This window comes from Cervus elaphus, chromosome 26, assembly GCF_910594005.1.
Source record: "Cervus elaphus chromosome 26, mCerEla1.1, whole genome shotgun sequence".
Lineage (NCBI taxonomy): Eukaryota > Metazoa > Chordata > Mammalia > Artiodactyla > Cervidae > Cervus > Cervus elaphus.
The window spans coordinates 18,557,800-18,572,834 of NC_057840.1; the positions used below are offsets into that span (position 1 = coordinate 18,557,800).

Here is a 15,035-nt window from a genome sequence, read left to right on the forward strand (position 1 = left end):
TGTTAAGTCAAGTTCATGATTGTTGTTGTTTAGTCGCTAAGGCTTATTGGACTCTTTTTGAGACCCGGGAGACAGTAGCCTACCAGGCTCCTCTGTCCATGGGATTTTCCGGGCAAGAATACTGGAATGGGTTGCCATTTCCTTCTCCAGGGGATCTTCCTGACCCAGGGACAGAACCTGCGTCTCCTTTGTCTCCTGCATTGGCAGGCAGATTCTTTACACTGAGCCACCAGGGGAAAGTTCACTCTCCCAAAGCTCAAAGAATTTGGCTTAGAATACGAGACAATGACCAAATGACTTTATTTTTTAAGAATTGCGTATACTTCCAGCTGGACTTTAAATGTACCAAAAATGAGTAATTTAAGAGATCTATTCTGGGATTATTTCTACAAGCATCCAGTCTTCTGTCTTCTTTTTTGGTGAACGTAGTATTGAAAGCAAGCAGGACCCTGTAGGGCCCTCTGAGGTACAAATCCTTTCTGTGTCCCCTGTTTCTTGTTTGTGGGAATTAGGCTTCATTCAGTCTCCTAAGACCTTTCCTGAATTCCAAACCATGACTCTTCTCCTTGTTTGGTCCTGGAATAAACCTTTCTCTACTCCAAACTCCGATGTTTCAGTTAGTTTGGCATCTGGCACATGAAACTTGTGTTCAGTAAGTGTCTTATTCCATTTTCTAGCCTAATGTTGGAGAAGGAAATGGCAACCCACTCCAGTGTTCTTGCCTGGAGAATCCCAGGGACAGAGGAGCCTGGTGGGCTGCCGCTATGGGGTCACACAGAGTTGGACACGACTGAAATGACTTAGCAGCAGCAGCAGCCTAACGTTTATCCTTACTAAAGTGATGGAATGGTTTCCCCTTCAGGTTACTTTAAAATAAAGCTAAAATTAAAATAAAGTTTTAGACTATGAGATCTTAGAGGGCTTTGTTTTTTAATTTGACTTACTCACAAACCAATGCCGTAACAGTGCCATGCACACTTTAAATAATAGATGATAACTGCAGGAGGGGTTGGTTAAAGGACTTTAGCAAGTCCTTTTATAAGTAACATAAAAGTATTTTATAAGTATATAAAAATATAAATAAGTGAATCTTTTATTTCCACCAGTTTTCACTATAAAGTCATCTTTATTTTTCTCCCCCCACCCCACAAACGCCCTTTTTCAGATGAAGTTATACATTCAAGGATATTCTGATTTCCTGATTCATGTCATATCAAACCTTCTAGTGTTTCAGCATCACTTCCGGACTTTTCCAGCAGATTTCAGACTTCAATTTTCCTCCCTGCATGCCATTTCAGGCTGTTTGAGCTTCTCCCCAGTGATCTGTCTTCCTCTCCTCATTGCCTTTAGAACTCTGCCGGGTGCAGTACCAGACTGCACCAATAGATGCTGCCACTTCAGCTGGAAAGCTTCTTTTTAAGTGGCTAAATTTTAAGATTGTTGAGGGGTGATGTGGAAGGTAACTGCTATTATCTCCCTTGAAAGTAATTTGGTTTTTAATTGTGGGTTTGTAAATTGTTTGCATTTTACAAGTAAGATAGTAAGAAAAATCATAAAAATTAAATTAATTTTCAAAAGATACTTCAATTTCAGATACTTCAAGTATATATTAGACATGGAAATAATTTACTAATACAATAATTTCAAATGTAATAGCTAAAAAAAATTTGGACTCAACATTTCTCTACAGTGATGGAAAAGGAAGGCTAGAAAATATGTTTTGGAAAGCCCAAAGGACACAAAGAGTGTAATTCTTTAAACCAGTGTTTCTCAAACTGGTGTGTCAGAAAATTTTAGGTGGTACAAGGTAATTTTTATTTCTGTAAAAATGACTCATTTGCAAGGTCATTCTCTATTCATGGCAAATTATATTGATTTTCCAATTATGATAATGATAAAAAATTTCCTTTATTATTATAATTATATAATAAAAACAGCTTATTTAAAGAATAATATTGAGTCAACAGTATTAAAGGTGATATGGCAATAATTATAAAAGTGATATTTAGTAGAAATTCTGGAAATAATGCCTTGTCTAAATATGCAATATTTTTGCCTATACAACTTTAAAATTCTTAATTCTCTTGTGCTCAATTTATTTCAAAGGTGGACTAAAAACGTGAGATTTTACATTACTCCTGATGACATCTATATAATATATATAAATGAATTTGAAAGTACTATTAAGTTAACTAATAGTGTGATATAATTCTAGTTTTTTTGAGGGATGGTAACTTTTGTGAAATGTATTCTTAAGTAGATTATAAAAAATTATGTGGGAGCAAAGTAACTTGAAAGCAAAATCAGTGTTGCTGAAAATATGATTTTAGGAGTGAGTAAAGCAACATGCTAAAAACCTGTATCTGTGTGAACAAGCTGTACTAAAGTATGAATTTTTATTTTATCCAAATTATGCATCCTCTCACTTTTATTTAGAGGTCAAACTAACACATAATGTTTCATACAAAAATGAAATGTAAAAATCTGTGGCCTTACAAGAAGAGTAGTACATTCAGCCTTGTACTTAATTTTTACATAATAATTACTATAGTTGCTGAGCATTCCTAGACAGTGAATGGTTGACAAAACATTTAAATTGCATATTTTGCCTGTAGCATATAAACTGTACTAAAATAATTACTATTTTTCCTCACTACTACCACTACTAATAATAGCATGACAGTGGCTAGGAGTGGCCTTTGCGGTTACACAGAGGCTGGTTTGAATCTTCCGTCTGCCATTTATTAGGAAGTTGCTAAAAATTCTGAGCCCTTATTTCCTCACCTGTAAAATGAGGAAATTAAGACTTGCCAAGTTAATTAAATCTACCCATGGATATTTCCCTCTTAAGTGTATAGGAGCTGGCATCCTCTTCAGGCCCAAATGTGCTCTTATCTAGATCATGGTTCAAATCCTCTTTGAGCCAAACCCACTGCCAAAAGCCCTTCTTACCTTGAGAACCAGAAAAGGAAACAAGCCTGGCAGTGCCTAAGCCCTCCAAAATAAATCTGCAGAAAAGAACACCCAGTGAGTGATGAGTGCAGCAATGAGTACATTTATCAGTTTAAATTTACAACTTCACCTTTCCCATTAACTATTAATTATTGCACATAATTCCCCACTGATCAAAAAATAAGTTGATTGCTTTTGAACTCGATGGTGTCCGTGTCCATTGCTTAAGACTCAGGTGAAGCACAGGCTGAAATTTTTTCCTGAACTTTGTGCAAAATATAATTCGGTTGATAATATATCGAAACTAAATTTTTTTGGGGTATCATTCCTACTAGTTTACTTGTAAGCTCTGGGGTCATAGCTCAGGCAGTTTGAAGGGCTGCTTGTTGAATAATAGACTTTGTGTTTATAGAGACTGGATTTATCTTTGGGAACATTCCTTGGGTTTCTTTTGGCCTCAGTTTCCTTATCTTTATACAGGATTAAATAACCACCATAGAGATGTGAAAATTATATGAACTCACATGTACCATAAGTGACCAGTGCAAAGACTGCCACTCAGTAAATTCTCAACAAATCAAAACACTTTTAATCAATGTGACAACTAAAGATGTTCCTAACCTTGACAATAGGTTTTACCGAAGAGGTGATGAAATGGATGCAAAATTTATGTACTGTTGCTTGTCAACTTTGCTCAGATCTCGGGCTGTGATCTCCACATGGGTGCATATAGAATATTAGATCCTACGTGGGTGTATCTTGCATGCGCAGAAGGCTTACGCAGGAAATGTCGCTTCAGCAATGTGCCTGGGGAGGCTCTGACGCTGTCTTGGAAGTCGGTCGTCGCAGCCTGACCTTTGGGCGTCTGGGAGGGATGCCTACCTGCGCCCAGCGCTGGGCGGGGGCCCAGGCCCTTCCCAGCACGCAGCCTATCCCCACGCTGCACACTCCTCGTGCCTCGCATACATCTTCACCGAAAGGAGTATTTCCTCCGTTCAGAGAAAGTTCCCCAGTCCGACGTGGGGTGTTTGCAACTTTACGTAGTTGCAAGTAGGCGAAGTTCCTTCTCTTTCCTCCCCGGGGGTAAGTGGAAAGGAGTCCCGCGAGGCGCCCGAAGTGGTCGACACCGGGGATCGGGTAGCGGCCGAGTTACAGACAACTGGGGTGGGGTGGGGGGGTTGCTGCCGGGCAGAGGCAGGTGGGCACAGGCTGCGGTTCCCCGGTCCGGGGAGGGGACTGCGACCGCGGGTCCCTCCCCTCCGCCCGGAGGTGGCTGCGGCCGGCGCCCGGCCAGTGGGGGCGGGGTGGGGGCGGCGCGGAGGGCGCGGAGATGACCGCGGCGCCACCGGGGACGCCCAGGGCCCCCGAGCGGTGCCCGCGCGGGATCGCGAGCGATGACAACAGGCCGTCGCCCGAGGTGGACTAAAAACGAGTCGCTTTCCCGCGTGCCGCCGCCCCGCCACCGCCTGACCCCGGGGGAGGGGGGTGCCCCCGGCGGCCTCCAGTGGCCGCGGGCGCCGGCGTCCCCCGCCCCCGCCCCGCGCGCAAGTGCGAGGCTGCCCGCCGCGCGGCGCACGCTCCGCCGCTCCCGGCTTCCGCGCAAAACTTCCAGCCTGGCCGCGTGAAGCTGGCGCTCCCGCCTCGGAGCGGGAGAGAGCCTGCAGAACAGCCTGGCCGCGAGGACCGCGGTGGCTGGGCGCGCGCTCTCTTTTTCTTTTCTTCTCTCTCTTTTTTTTCCCCGTCGCCATCGGGAGTTTTGGCTCCTCTCCTTTCCTCCTCCCCCTCGTAGCCGCTTCTCCCCCGCCCCGTCTCTCCCCCACTGGTGTACGCTATTTGTTGGAGGTGGGGGGGGGTGGTGGCCGAAGGGGATGTCCTCTTTCCACCAGAGGCACAGCGTGAAGGCGAAACTTCAACACTGGAAGGAAAGAGAATAAATACGTAAATACGGACGCACAGATCTGTTGCTGGGGGAGACACTTGGACTTTGGGATCCTGAGACGGTCCGGGCGGCAGGAGGTGAGTGCCTCTTCTTCCGTCCCCCTGTCCCGGGGCCCGCGTTTCAGGGATCCCGCAAACTCTGCCGGCAGAGTGCGCACGGCTGCGCCGGGGGCCAGGAGCGATGTGCGCTCTGCGGGAAGGTGTGTGGGCGCCGGGGTCCCCGCGATCGCTCCGTTGCTGAGTACCCCCAGCCAAAGGGCTTGGGCTGCTCGGAGTGCCTTGGTGCGTTCTGCCCTGGAGGACGCCCAGGCACCCCGAGGGTCCCTGCAGAGCCTTTTTGTCCCTCGCGGAGCCCTCGCGGAACGGGGCGCACAGCTCCATACCCGCACTCTATTCCCGCCTCCCAGAGGTGCGCGCCCCTGGGTCTCCCCTGCTTCCTTCTTGTGACATTTGTTACTTTGCCTAGTAGCCGCTAGCTGTGCCAGATGTAAGGATGCTGACCCAGGTCCCATAGAGGGCCCCAGGCGCCTGGGGTTTTCGCGGTGCTGGGTGCGTGCGTACGTTTAACACTTGTGTTCTAAACTCAAGGCACCAACCGGGCTGTTGGGCTGCTGTCCCCCTTTCATAGTTTTTCTGTGGCGTGGGCCGAATGTCTCTTGCCGTTTCCCAGGGTCCTTGAAACGAGAGGCGCCTTTTCAGAGGACACGCGTTCATTGGCCCGGGACGCGGATGCCGTGAGGAATCCTAACTTCTCCAAACTGAGGGGCCTGACCCGGGTCGGGGGTCGCAGGTTTTCTCCTTACAAAACCTGCAGCTTCTGGGGCGGCTGTGGGGCTTGAAAGGGCTCGATGCTTTAGCGTCGTTCAGCGAGATTTGGAAATAGATCGTGTGTGCTGGTTTTATTTTGCGCTGCACGGCAGCCAGAACTTTCGTTAGTAGCACTTGCAAGATGTCTCTTTCTTTTGTAAACAGTATTCGGAACAGCTTGGAGCTATTAGGGAATTTGCCGACCGAGTGCCACGGCTGAGCGGTGGCGAAACCAGAGAGCGATTTAGTTTTTGTGATCCCTTTCCTCGTTGGGGTGGCAGCGTCTCCCCTCTCCACCACCTCTCTCTCTCCTGCCCTTGAAAGCTAACGGGGTTTGTGTTAGGCGTGAGTGAGTGTGTGGGAGGGTGCCGTTTGGAGCGGTTCTCTCTCCTCGCCGCCGGCGTCTGTCCTCTGCACTGGCCAGCGGGCAGTCATTCATGAATCCTCGTCGGAGGGCAGTGCAGAAAGGTGCAGGTCGCTCGGCCCTTTCTGCCAAGGTGGCGAATAGCGACGGGGCGTATGTTTTGGTTTCAGAGCACTTCCACGTGGAGCACCTCCGTGTGCGTGTGTGTTGTGTACTTGATCTGTGAGAAGGTAACAGGAGGCTCGTGTTCAAACCCAGTGGGCCGTTGGCCATTAATTTGCTTTCCTGGCTGTCATTACAGACACTTCCAAAATCTGATACCTAAGAGAACCGACAGGTTAGGTTTCACATTAAGAGCTCATACTTAACAGTTTTCTTTCGCCCTTACCCCTTTTGGCTTGGCACCCTGGGATCAACGTAATTGATGGAGCAGAAACACGTCTTCTCGAATATGGCAATTTTGTTCCTCTTCTCTGCGGCCACTTTTTGCACTCTCGGGCGTCTGTCAGCTTCGCTGCGCTCTCCTTCGGGACTTAGATTGGAGTTTTAGGAGCGTTTAAGGACCGTGGGTTCCTCTTCCACAGCTCCTGAAGTTTGATTTACACGTCGGTGACTGTTAGACCTGAAAGTTGAGGATGCTATTTTGTCTGTTGCGTTGTTTGGTTTTATTTCAAAAACCTCCTCAGCACAGGGATTATACTTGATAACTTTACCCCGGTAGAATGAGGTTTGTCTCCCCCAACCTCTTTATTTTTTAAAAATTATTTCTAGCCACTTTATGGCTGAGGAAGGAAAAACTAGGAAGGGAGTTAGGCAGCGAGAGAACCCTAAAACAAAATGTTTGCTACATAGTAAGGTGTGGTATAACCTTGTCCCAAGAAATAGATACCAATAGTTAAGAACAGGGAACCTACTTTGTGTGGAGCTAGGCTGCTGGAATCTGATTTTTATGGCAATGATACTAAACGCAGATATAACTACATTCATTTTTATTGTTATTATAAACCATAAAAATAGTTTGTTCCACCTCATTAAAAGTTGTAAGCCATTCAGAGTCAAATCAGTTTTTTTTTTTTTCCCCAGAAATGGCTGTAGAAGAGGGTTAAAACCTTTGACAGTTACAGCTTTGAAAGTAACATAATTAGATTATCTGAAAACTGTTCCTTTTCCCTCTTGATTATTAGGGATATATCCTTGCCTTTCATAATAGTTAAAGGTCTAAAATCAATAGGTTTTCAAGAGACAGTTTTCCTTTGTCAGTTATCTGAAAATAGTATATGTCAACCTAAGATCACCATAATTAGCAATTGTTTCACAATTATAACTGAAATTAAAAGATTTACTTGATTATTCTCTTTTATGAATAAGTATTGTACAGGATATTAGAGACTTAATTTCTCTTTTACACAAAAAATTTATATATGCACATATTTAGAGAATATCTAAGTATTATGTTCAAGCTTAAAAATTTAAAAAAAAAACCCTGAGATTCATATAAAAAGAATTTTATATAAAAGCAATCATTATTCCTATTAAGAAATACAGATACTGCATTCTGGAGGATTTGTAGAAGCCAGTTGAAAATTATTGTCTTTCGCTAAAGTTTCTTTTTGAGGGCAGACTGGAGGATCAGTAGTTCATCATTTTGTTGTAATTTGTTTTTTCTTTCAAAAACTTCTTTGAGTTAAACAAAAAGAAGAATAAGACCTCCATTTCTGAAAGATTCTTTTTTATTTATATTATGATTTGGGGTGTAAATAAATTTTACATAGCCACGGGAAATAAGGTGTCCAATTTCATGTTTTCAATCTCTGTTGCAAGCTCTAAAAGACTGATGCCATGTCTAAAAATACATTTATGTGGCTTGGTATTTCATTTTAAAACATTTTATGCACTGAAATGAAATTAGCCTGAAGTTTTAGAAAAGTAAAATGGTAGAAAACCCATGACTGTTATGAAAAGCTAGGATGTTGGGAAATTCACATTCTGACTTGCAAATTCACTTACTTCACCCGGTGGAAGCTCCCATTTTTTATGCAGAATTCAAGAAGAGGGGAAATAATCCTTTTCTAGGCTTAGTGAAGTGCTAAGTAATTTAATAGTGCAAGTATTTATTTTATTTTTCATTATCTTTTTTCCCTCTTTTAGGTAAATGCAGGAACACTGAACATTCAGTTTAAGCAGGCCCTCCTTTATAAGAAGTTTATTCACCATAGTCCTGTATTGCAGCTGCTGGTCATATTTCATGGAGCTGTTAAAGCACTTAAAACCTAAAATTAGGTACTGTCTGGTTGTAAATATTTCAGATCACTCATCTAAGAAACAAATAGAAGAGTGTGTTATCAGAAGTAGATGTTCTGAATCCTCTCATTGAAGAGCAGAACAAAACATGTATCAAACACTTTGTTATTTTTTCAGTATATAATATAATCATGACAGTTTCTTTTTCAAGTGGATGTTAGTCTTACATATTCTAAACTCTTATAAAGTGTCTCCTTGTAGAGTATCTTAAACTAATTGTATTCAGAAATACCACTGGGGATTTTATTACAGCAGTTACTGGGTGAATGCAATCCACACCAAGAGGAATAGGATGACTTTCAGTGTACCTGCTCCTCTCATGAATTTTTCCCGGTGAACTAAGAAATGACATGTTCTTTCAGGTACTCGTTCTAGAGATGGGTGAGAGATGCAGTGGTGGATTTAATTGCAGTATGTGTGAGACTGCATTTTGCAGTTAGATGAGTTTTATCGTGGAGGACACTGAAGATTAAGTTGTACGCAGAGTGAACTTGGCTTCACTTAGTTTGAACTTGAGTGGAAGAAAATAAACAAGAATCACATATTCCCAAGTAGTATAAGCAACTCTGATTGCTTTTAAGAGGTTTGCAGACTTTGTAAACATTACTGTCACCTAATATTGCTTGTGGCTCGGCACATAGGATATGCTTTGGTGATATACTGTTTTTCTCTTGAAGTTTGTGGTTCTTACCAAGTCCCGTCTAGGTTTCTACTAGGAGAGTGGTACTGAAAATAAATATCACTACCCTTGCTCCCCTAACTCCTTCCCTTTTCCAGAAGAAGAGATGAAACAGATGAATTTAAAAATAGAAACCATTTTAAGTTATCAAAACCACATTTAAAACAGTGGTTTAAAACAGTTGCAGAGTGTGTACCTCTAACTCTCACTGCAACCTTTTCTGTCATTGAAAGGTGCTAATTGATCTTAGGGCACTGACATAATAGTATAGTTTGATATTTGAAACCTTTCGGCATTGGTCTGGCCCTTTTCTCACCCTGAGATTTCACTGCATGGCTGATGAAGAGTAACACCATGTTAAAATGTCAGGAATTCTAATTTTTTTCTCCATGTAAAACATTTTAATACAGCAACTGATATTTTTAAAGCTTTTATGTATGTGCAGTAAGTAAATTTATTTTAATGTACTTCTGGGAAAGAAGGACCTATATTATATACTATCATGTTAAGGTTTTTAAATATTTTTTTCACAGGTAGCTTTTATTTTTAGATTGAAATTTTTAGGCAAAATCTGATTGCTGTGATCACATTTGAATTGGTTCAAAGTGAACTTGCATTAAAGCAATACAGAATAGCCATCTTGTAATTTCACATATAAAGTATATGTTCTTAAGTAAATGGAAATTTTAAGGTATATTTTAAAATAAAAAAAAAATTGTCACTTTAGTTTTTGTATAGTTGTAACCGTTCTGCCAGTGTAAGCAATTATGATTTTCATCATCAGTCATTATCATAGCCGTCACATCATAGCTGACATTTTCTGAGTCTTTATTTACTTTTTTTGCAACAAAATTTAAGGTATTTATGTGGATTAGCTTCTGAACTGTGCCATTTTTATTATTCCCATTTTACAGATGAGAAAACTGAGACTCAGTTATGCAGTAGAGTGGAGCCAGCCACTGCAGCCTGACCCCTGATTCCCTATCCTTAAATGTTGCCCTAGACCATTTGCTCCCACAAGTCACACCTGAGTTCACTTTAGGGGGTACCCACACATTTTATTTTTATATTATTAGTTATATATTTATTTCTAAGATTACTAGGAAGATATGTTAGATTTCATATTAAACCTATATTTTCCTAGATAATGTGGTTTAAGGCAAAACCAAAAATGGATTGAAGCAGGAAAAAAAAAAATTTTTAAAGCACCTATTTAAAGAAACATATTAAGTGACAGTGTACAAGTGCTAAGTTAAAATACCCAAAATCATGAAAGTTGATGGCAAATGACTACAATTGGGAGAAACTGGTATTCTAGAAGGTTCCCTAAATGCTGAAAACGTCTGTCTAGATCTCTTCAATATTTGACTTACTTGTAGTCTTTTCTTTTGCTTTTCAAGCCTTATCCTTTAGTTAGATGTTATCAGTTTTAGTTTTTCTCTTTTTGCCTTAAGCTTCAATGCTCGTTATAAATCTCAGATCTAGATGTTTCTGTTGAACCAACTAATGAGGACTGTGTAATGGATTTCTAAAGGCAAGCTGAAATGATAACAGGGCTCACTTATATTTCAGAAATACTTTCAATTTACATAGATGTCAGACTTTGCATTTTTAAGGTTTTCCTTAGGTGAACATCCTTGTTCTACTGTTAATAATCTGTTTTATAACGTACTTTTGGAGGAAGCAGCGGTTTTTCTTTTGATTTTCATATTTAGCCACAGAACCCTTCTTGCAAGTGAAAGCTAATGCTAAGCCCACTGGAGAAAAGTCCACTGCCTTCGTGAAGCAGGACGTGCGTGGCCTGCGAATCACTCGCCAGCCCTGTCTCCGACCACGGGTGCCTCCCCACGTCTCTGTGAGGATCGTGCAGTCTGCAAAAAAACGAACCTTCTGAGGAAAGTCAGTTCAGAGTACCTGCTGCAGTCTGTATGTCACCCACTAAAAAGCCAAAACTGAACAACAAGCAGCTCTCAAATATGGCAGAACATCTGCCCATGTAACAGAGCATCAGAAGCTGTGTTGGTTTACCCAGGTATCCCTTGGATATTCTTAGTTAAGCTGTCTGCAGTTTCCAGTTTAGTGGTGAGAAAATAAAAAGTAGTCAAAATGTTTCCCACATGGAATTACGGGTCTGAATGAGGCACATAGAATTTGTTCTTGGAAAGGTTTGTTTGATTAGAGCATCTTTTTTTTTTTTCTCTTTTCCTTTAAAGACTTGACGGAGACTCATCAGCGGTGGCATAAATTGACTTGACCTTAGATTTTCACATAAATTATTGCTACCGTTTCTGTTATTCTTTCCTCCTTCCTTTTTAAAATGAAAGGGACATTTTTTGTGAAAGGCTATGATTAAATCATAAAAATTTACGTTCATATACCATTAAGTTTAATTCTGCTCACAAAAGCAATAGCATTAAATTTGAAATTCGATCCTTAATCAAGTAGGTCCGCCACATAGCAGGAGGGCTTATTCTCTGCACGGTCATATACACAATTCACAGGCCTCTCCATATACCCAGTGGAGGGATCTATTCATTACATTTCACTTCTGACTCTGAACTCCCTCAAGTTAGAGGATTTGAAAGGACCTGAATGTTCCGACTAAGAGATGGAATATTTCTAACTTAATGCGTGCAGTATGTTGAAAGTGATGATGACTTGGAAAGTTCACAGGTCTCTGAATTAGCTAATTCTCTTCACTTCAAATTTTATATTTTAATGCAAATGTGTATTCACATATGATTTTGACTCAAGTAATTCTAGCCAGATTGAAACACAAGGTGGGCAGGTCACGTTCCAATTTCCTTTTGCAGATTTTCAGTAATCTCAAATTGTGCTTCTAGTATGTAACTTTAGAATGCAGACCTCAGCCAGTTGGTCAAGAACCTCAATATTACTGAAACTTTGTCTGTGAACTTTAGGTATTTAGAAGATGCTACTCTTTTTGTTTTTCGTAGTCGACCCAAGTAGACTTTTCATTTAGGTCTGTTTTGTCATCTCAGTTGTTGACTTTAGTTTTTAAAGGCTCCATTCATGAAAATACTAGCAAAGTTCTTGGCACATGGTAAATACTTATTAAATGCTTTTTTTCATTATCAGTGTTGCTGATGAGATACCAAAATTATAATGCAACGAATAGACTTTTTTCCTTCTCTCCATGATTTTAAGGCTTTGGGACTTTTAGTCTATGATTATACTAATAATAAGTTCTACTTTTTCTTGGCATATACCGTTCATAGGAATGGTTAGCTTGGTAAGTGAGTTAATCATAGTAACAAGGTTATAGGTTTAATCCTCAGATGAACACACTAGCTATACGGGGACACTTATGCTACACACACTTGGTCATATTGTCTTTGTTGTCATAAGTATAGTTGTGATATCCTGACCTTCTCTCTTCAGGGACCACTCTGGTCTGTGCTGGATCCATCTCTTAAGACTCTCCTGCTGTCCCAAGGATGATCAACCACATCTGTTCACAGTTTTTAATCAGATCCCTTCTTGACTTAAAATTCTAAACAAGATAAATTCCCTATTGCCTACAGGGCATATTCTGAAATCCTTAGCAGGATCTACAAGACCCTTCAAGCTGAGAACTTTGCTCAAATTTCCCTTTTCACCTCTTACCAGCCACTCACAAGAAATCTCTTCTCCAGCTGGATGGAAAAGTGCAACGCTCAAATTCACTCTGGTCATTTCCGCTCCATTTCTTTATGCATGTGATTCTTTCTATCTGAAAGACATCTTTCCCCTCCCCCTGAAATTTTCTTTTCTACTGCTTTTGTAAAACTCAAGTTGCAAAATGTTACCCCCTCTGACCACCAGAGACTGATCTGGATATTTCTTGTCTCTTTGTTCCCAAAGAGCCTAGTTTCCACCTTTTAGCATAGCAATTGCCACATTGAAATGTAATAGGTTGCATGAGTTTAAATTCTGCTCTTGACAGAATTTGCTGACGCTCTTACCAGTATTTGCCATTAGATATTTCCAGTAGGTAGGGGACACTAAATTCCTATTGAACAAATGAGTTAAAAGAAATGGGGGTGAAGGCAGTGTGGTAGGACCGGGACAGTTCCCATTACAAGGCGGGAGAGCCTTAGCAATGACCTCAGGGACGTGGGGTATTGATCTAGTAGAACTGCATCTCTGAATTCAGGCCCAGCTTGTACGTATGATGTAGAGATGTATTTATGTCACACATGACTGTTGGTAAGTCAGTGATCTAGTGGATAAAAGGAGGATCCTGAAAATCTCTGGAGATATATTTCTTAGTACTTGACATCTGAGGAATCTTCTTCTGTTATGGCATAGTGGTTAAGTACAAAGAATATGGACCTGGGCTCCTTGGGTTTGAAACCCAGTTTTGACACTAATGACTGTAATGATGAGCATGTTTCTTAAAACGGGTTTTGCTTCAGTTATCTCATGTGTAGTGGAATGTACTTGGAGATCATATGAGAATTCAACAAATAAATATCTGGGAAGCATTTAGAATAGTGTATGACTGATGCTGGGAAAGACTGAAGGCAGGAAGAGAAGGGGATGACAGAGGATGAGATGGTTGGATGGCATCACCAACTCAATGGACATGAGTTTGAGTAAACTCTGGGAGTTGGTGATGGGCAGGGAGGCCTGGCGTGCTGCAGTCCATGGGGTTGCAAAGAGGTGGACACGACTGAGCCACTGAACTGAACTGAGTTGATGATATGAATACAAGCTATTAGGAATGTGGTTGTCTTCCCTCTGTTGAAGTATGCTAAATATTCCAGAGATATTTAGAGCTGAAAGTCATTTTTGGGGTCATAGACTGGGGATTAAAAATTGAGTCCCTAGTGATCCAAGTACACATTTAATACCCTGGGTGATCTTGGCAAATCTGAGGCTGGGTTTGGAGTTATAAGAGAAGACATTAGAAAACTCAGTTTTGGCCATTAACATTGCATGGTGTTTCTTTTAACAAATACTTTCCCATACAGTCATCTAGATTTTATTTATTTACTTAAAAATAATTTTTATTGGAGTCTAGTTGCTCTACAATGTTGTGTTAGTTTCTATGATACAGCAAAGTGAATCAGCTGTATGTACACATATATATTTAAATTTTTAAAGGCTTTCATCTTTGTGCTTTCTCAGCTACTCTAAACCATTTAAAGAACATTCTATAATGGTATTTTTGTTTCTAGCCAGTATTTATTTCAGCAGTTGCTTTTTTTTTTCCCCCCAGCCTGAAGGCACCAATTATAAGAATTTGTATAATTTTCCCAGGTGATGCAGTGGTAAAGAATCCGCCTGCCAATGCAGGGGACACGAGAGTTGCAGGTTTGACCCCTGGGTGGGGAAGATCCTTTGGAGAAGGAAATGGCAACCCACTCCAGTATTCTTGCCTGGAGAATTCCATGGACAGAGGAGCCTGGCGGGCTACAGTTCATGGAGTCGGAAAGAGTCAGACATGACTGAGCATGGATGCACACACTTGAAGAACTCAGCGTAACTTTTTTAAAAGATAACACCAAAGCTTGCTATGACTCTGTCTTTGCAGTGAGCAGGAGGTTATTGAAAGTGAAAGTGTGAAAGTGTTAGTCGCTCAGTCATGTCCGACTCTGTGATTCCGTGGACTGTGGCCCGTCAGGCTCCTCTGTCCATGGAATTCTCCAGGCAAGAATGCTGGAGTGGATTGCCATTTCCTTTTCCAGGGGATCCTCCTAATCCAGGGATTGAACCCAGGTTTCCTGCATGCAGGCAGATTCTTTACCATCCGAGCCACCAGGAGAGTCATAAGCATCTCTATTTTCCGACTTGATCATTTGGTCCTTGGATTCAGATGTAATGAATGTATGGTAAAGAGGGGCTGAAGGAGGAGGGAAGGTTAAACGTTAATTGTCAGGGTTCTGTTTGTTTTAACTGCTTACCTGGAATTGCTACCAGACACATCTGTTTAAAAATATGATATTACTATTGATGTTGTGTCTGAATCTCTCAGTGTATTTAGACCAG

At 41.4% G+C, this 15,035-nt stretch overlaps 1 protein-coding gene across 11 annotated transcripts in view; it reads left to right on the top strand.

Annotated features, from left to right (window-relative positions):
• Positions 1–4,283: 4,283 nt before the first annotated feature.
• EYA4 (EYA transcriptional coactivator and phosphatase 4) overlaps positions 4,284–15,035 on the top strand; it is a 306,307-nt gene continuing 295,555 nt past the window's right edge. For 4 of the 11 annotated variants that reach the window (XM_043888023.1, XM_043888025.1, XM_043888029.1 and 1 more), the window contains exon 1: positions 4,288–4,968. The gene's annotated coding sequence lies outside the window, so the exon portion shown is untranslated. Of the gene's footprint in view, positions 4,969–15,035 lie in introns of all 11 variants that reach the window. The other 7 variants (XM_043888022.1, XM_043888024.1, XM_043888026.1 and 4 more) reach the window with 4 other exon arrangements.